Source organism: Furipterus horrens, unplaced genomic scaffold (assembly GCF_987537825.1).
Source record: "Furipterus horrens unplaced genomic scaffold, mFurHor1.1.pri manual_scaffold_6, whole genome shotgun sequence".
Taxonomy (NCBI): domain Eukaryota; kingdom Metazoa; phylum Chordata; class Mammalia; order Chiroptera; family Furipteridae; genus Furipterus; species Furipterus horrens.
In genome coordinates, this window is record NW_028327176.1 from 34,018,823 (window position 1) to 34,024,758 (window position 5,936).

The 5,936-nt window shown below is 36.2% G+C and overlaps 1 pseudogene; it reads right to left on the bottom strand.

Moving 5' to 3' along the window:
• Positions 1–4,926: 4,926 nt before the first annotated feature.
• LOC150005958 (large ribosomal subunit protein uL1 pseudogene) lies at positions 4,927–5,605 on the bottom strand (annotated as a pseudogene).
• Between the last annotated feature and the right edge of the window lie 331 nt (positions 5,606–5,936).

Below are 5,936 nucleotides of genomic sequence, written 5' to 3' on the forward strand. Positions count from 1 at the left end.
CAACTCAGCATCAGGTAAGTCTGTCAGAATATAGCAACTGACTAACCATGCAAATGCCACTTCAGTCTGGGGGCTTGGGATAAGTAAGAAAAGCAAGATAGAAATGTAGACAAAGTAGAATCAAAGTACTGATAATTGGTGGAGCGCTAGAATGAGGTTGACACAGGAAGAAGCCTCAACTCTAACTTCCAAAAGTAGGCTATAATATGTGCAATGACACTGATAGAAATAAAGTAAAAGCCCATTTTTTTAGTGATGTATTGTCAGGGCAGGTAGACCCATTTTATGCTTAATTTTCCTTCTTGAATTTATTCTTGGTCCTGGGAATGAAAACTAGCCTAAACCACGGGTGAAGAAGCCTATGTGAGAGGAAGATTTGGATCTTGTTGGAGTCTAATAAAAATCATCTAAAGAATTGAGGTTACCTCAGGTGCACTCAAATGGAGAGGCAATGCTACTGGATAAGGGGAAGATGAGAAACTTGGATCCAGAATAATGAGTAAGATTATGACTTGAGCTTCAGCTGGGGCTGCCAGACACAAGAAATATGTAGTCATTTGAGTGCTGCTGAATAAATAGAGTAGAGGACTAATTTGTTCAGCTACCGTTACAGCTTATTGCCCATCTTTGGCAGAAAGAAGTACATAATTGCTATAGAAGTGGCCTCTGATGCTACTATAGGGGTTTTTCTGAGCTGTTCTCTGAAATATTTTATAAGGGTGAACATGAGCTCTAAGACCAGGGATAGTGAGATTAAAAAAAAACAAACAACAACTATATTCTTCCTCCTGCGCCCTTGTGTATAATGATTATTTTTGAATGTGGTTTCACAGGTGGAAATTTAGTAAAGTCAGTCAGAAGTCCATAACACTGACATGCCCCAGGAAAAAAAAAGAAATGTTCTCATTAAAACTAGCCACTGTGGAGATCTGCCTGCACCATGGAGCCACAAGTTTCCACCTTATTTTAGAAGGATCAACTAATAAAATCAAATGAGTGTTAATTCATAACAAAGAGCTGTCATCTGAATCTTTTCTCAATGGAAATGGGAAAAAAACCTTACTACAAAGAATTACCTTATGTCAAAATTTTCTTTCCAAGTTAGTTTATTTTTATAACATATTGCCATATCTTGAGGGAAAATGTGGAAATAATAGAAATCTATTTGAGTATTATACAAATCAGTAAATACATAGGTTCAATAAGGAAGACACCGATACTGCTTATAAGTTCACTTTGATAGTTTCTCTCTATGAAATAGGGTTGAATTGCCAAGACATACAATCTTAATATTTATTAATGATATGATACTTTTCCAATCCAAGACAATCTACTCATTTGTTGGCCATTAAAACTGTTTAAATTATTACCACTCTATAATAGTTTATTTTAGAATATTACTGGGAAGAGAGTTATGCAGCCTGTAGTCAATATTTCTAAACTAGTTATTTCTCCTCTTTTTGGAATTGTTGATTGTTGCCTTATAAAGATTAATATAATGTAAAGATCACTATCTTATAAAGTAATCAGATTACTTTGAAAAGTCAGAGTACTTTTTTCAGAGAACTATTTGTATATATAATCATAGCTGTGTTTGTATAACTTTTTGTATTTCAATATTTCAGTTAAAAATGTGTAGAGATCAAAATGAAAAGGTTTGGAATGATTTCAAGAAGACACATGGATATCCTATGGCATAGGACAAAATAGTTATGCTTCAGTGTTTAACCATGTCTAATATTCATGCTAGTGAACTATTTTTAGACTAGTGAACAACTGAGACTATATCGCCATTGTTTTATCAGAGTCTTGTTGTCAAATGAGACAAAAGTATTTTCAAGACAGATTAAAGATGATAGAGTTTGACACAACAAGATACTTTGACATTCTGCCCTTTACGAAGACTTCCTTCCACAGCCCTACCTCCACACATCTAAACTGTATTTTCTTTTCCCTTGACAATGAAAAGAACATTAATTATTCTAAAATCTGAGGTGAGAAGTTAAGACACATGCATTTTGAAAGCAACAGCAACAACAAAACCGACCTCCTAATGATGAGAGAGAGACTGACTTTTTCAGGTGGCACACACTGTTCTGTGAAGATTTGCCATGCTTTCAATGGACTGTCCAGTGACATGAAATTTTCTTGGTATACCTATATATTTAATTCATTAGGACACTTTATTCTGAACAAACACAGATGTTTATGGTTCTGCTTGACTGACAACATTTCTCTTTGCCAAACTTGATTGTTTGGAGAGTCATTAAAGGTCTAACTAGAAACAACTCTACATTAAAAAGAGAGAATTACAATTTAGTTTACAGTAATTAAATCACTTGGTAGCAAGTGGGGCTGAACAGAAGCAATGAATGAATATTTTTTTGAAGCTGCAACAAAGCTCCTAAGTGAGCTCCAGTGTCAGCATATGTTTTCCAGTAAGTCAGGTATGCACTTATTTGCCTTTAGAAAAGCAATACAATTTGGTGTATGTGACAGAAATGCGCCCTACAAGAAAATAGGATCTTGATGCAATGAGCTTTAGACTCATTCAGATAAAGAAAATTAGGTAGGTTTTCTTATTTCAGCAAAATTCTAAGATCATTAGAGCATTCAATACGCAATTATGCCTGTGATTAACTGAGAGACAAACCTGTTTCTCAAACTGACCACTAAACCTCCTTTTCCCCCAATAATGTTTCACAGTATCAATGGTTTATGGGATATACTTCACGATTGTTACTCTGAAATGTTGTTCAGGTAGTAAATTATATCTACCTCTGACTTTTAGAATCAGTCAACTTTGTGCCTTCCTCCCCAAACACAAAATTGCTCAGAAAGGAAATTTTCTGAAACATCTGCTTTCCAGGCATACTCTTCCTGATGTGTTTACTTCCCTCTTTTGATTGTGCTTCTTCTCCTAGTTCTAAGTTTTGGACTCCATTAACATCTTATAACATCAGAATGTCAGGATAACTGGGGGACCTCTTTTCCTCTTTTCTCACCATTATTTCCCTAAAATAATTTGGTCTCACGCTTAGCTTCTTACTTACCTATGTATGGAGTTTTTGTAACACAGAATAAAAAGCATTGGTATAGGCAGAGGAGAGAAAGTGGGAAAGAGATTAACAATAACTAAATGAAACAATTATAATGCTGTTTTTTTTTAATAGCTACTTTTGTTTGTCAAGAATATGGGTAGTAGAAATGAGAGGGACAAGAACAGTAAATTTTGTTAAGTTGCATAATAAAAAAATAATTTAAAAAGGCAGAAGGAAAATAGAAAAGCTGTTCTGACTGGAGAGGAGGCAGGAGAGGGTATAGTATCTAGAAAGCCTTTGGACCACTACTGAGACAGAAAACAATTTAGGGTGATAGTAGAAGTAATTTTGAAAAGTACCCAATTCATTCTCAATTGGATTTCCTTTAACTCTACAGTTAAAAACTGGATGCCTTTCAATTACTTTTAGCCTTTGGACTATATTTCTATGAATGACTATAACTCATTCAAGAGTAAGGCTACTAGGCACCTTGGATTATATTTAGGCTCTATTAGCTTCTTCCATTGCCAGACATCTTAGAATTGTGTTTCAGCTCTTTGGATTTTGGTTTCCCATTGGTTCCTCACTCTGCCTACTGTCTTGGTTTTGACAGTACTATTTATCTTGAATGAGAAGTTTCTACACCCTTTCTAAGCCCTGACATTCCATGACAGACTGACTACTTCTTAGCCCTGAGTTTTGTTTTTTCCCCCCACCATTCTTTGCTATACCTAATCAATGGTACAAAGCACTTAGTTAATTACCTTTCAATATCTCCTGCTTGGAAATGAAGGCACTCTTATATGGTGCTAAAGAATCAGCTGTTCTGCTGGTATAACTTGTAACCAATTCTGCTTTATTGATTCTATTTGTTAATCTTTGTCCTCTCTGCACTAGAGTGTTTTTAGACCAAATGAATAAAAGTTGAAATGATAATTTCTTTGTAGCAGAGTCTCAAGATGTGCACACCTCACCTGGGAGATTTCACAAGGAATGGGTTCCTGGAGCAGGAAGGGTAGAATTCTAAGGGTTATACCTATGAATATGCAGAACTAAAAATTGGAGAAGAGAAATTGCAAGAAGAAAGTTCAGAATCTGTGAAAGACCAGTGTGGGGAAGCAAGGACACCTGTGTATAGATAATAAGGCCTTTGCTCTGGTAGTCAGAAGAAAGAAGGAACCTGTGAAGCATGCAGAAGGCAGGGTGAAGATGTGTGCTAAATTTCCCTTTATGCAACTAAGGCTTAAGAGACTCAAAATTTACACTTTACTGGGTGAGACAACTGGACCATCTGTAGAGAACCCTCTATTGTACTGCAGTCATACAAAGTTCATACATCATCTTCTGAGAACTAAAATACTGCACTTTTATTGCTGTGATTTCCTCACCTCTTAATTTCCCTAAGCTAAGAAGATTACTCTGTGCCAAATATCTGCTGCCATGCATATATTATCTGGCAATGACATGTCTACATGTGCAACATGCCCCTCTCCTCTAGGCACCCTGTGATCTGGCAGCATGCCATGGTAATGCATCAAATTTTGTACCCTGCTCCAAATTGTTTGGCAAGTGAATATACAAAAGGGTCTCCTATTTATATATGCAACCTTGTTGTTTTTGTTATTTTCTATGATTATTTTTATTCTAATTCATTCTTCATAGACAATTTGAAGAGCTCTTGTTTAATCATTTTGCTCCTATTAAGAAGAGGTTATTAAAATCATTTCAAAATAAAAATATTATGCAGAGATTTAGGCTGCTTTATTGCATATTACATCATATAATATTATCATTTTCCTCTGTTTTTTAAAGTACATCGTTTACTAAATTTAAAACTTTTGCAAACTAAAATGTGAAAGGTTTTTTTTTTTTTTTTTTTTTTTTTTTTTTTAATAGCAGTATGGTTTATTAAGCTGTGCCTTAGTACAGGCGCTGGGGCTTGCCCATGGTGCTCTTGATGTATAAAGACCGGATATTCTGCCAGTTCTTTTTGAGCAGTGACACCAAGAAATTGACAGCTAAGTGGATGTTGTACACAAGCTCATCGTCTGTCATCTTCACATGACCAATAGCCACTGCCAGACACAGCACCTTCTTCATCTGGAACTTAATTGTGGATTTCACTTCATCGACTTTGGCCACCATGTTCTCATTGTGCGTCAACAAGGAAGGGAGCTTGCCAGCCTTATTCAGGCCAGGGCCCAGGATTCGTGGGATCTGCTTGATCAGAGACTCTGAAGCCAAAAAGGCATCATACTTCTTGGCCAGCTTCTTGACCAGTTTCTTGTTCTTGTTGAGTTTCTTCAGCGCCTCGATGTCCATGTGGGGGATGTCCACCGCCATGGCCTCATCACAGTGCTGCTGGTCCCCCAGAACACACACGGAGAACTTGGGGCGGGGCGTGGGCTTAAGCCCGAGAAGCGTTTGTCCTTCTGAGGGTCATAGTTCTTCAAGCTGATCTGCAGCTCCACCGTCTCCAAAAACTTCTGGCCCTTGCGCTGGTTCCCATGCAGGACTTCCCACACCGCCTCCTACAGCGTATCGCGGGAGACTTTGCTGCTCATGATTCCTCGTGCCGCAAAAACCGGAAAGGAGATTAATTCCTGAAAGTTTTATAATATTATTCTATTGCTTTAATTATTTATATTTTTTCTATAAGTTACTTATTAGTTATTTTTTTCTTGCACAAATAATAAACATTGCATCTAATAATGATGTTAGATAATATTTTGAAGAGAACTACTATCTGTTCATTTATTTTTGAAACAGCACTGATTTATAGTATAACATCTCATTGAATTTTATATTTAATATTCTATTTACCTCATATAATCTCTGTTTCATATTACCTTCATTCATAAACAGGAATAGTTATCATTTTTCTTATAATTCCTT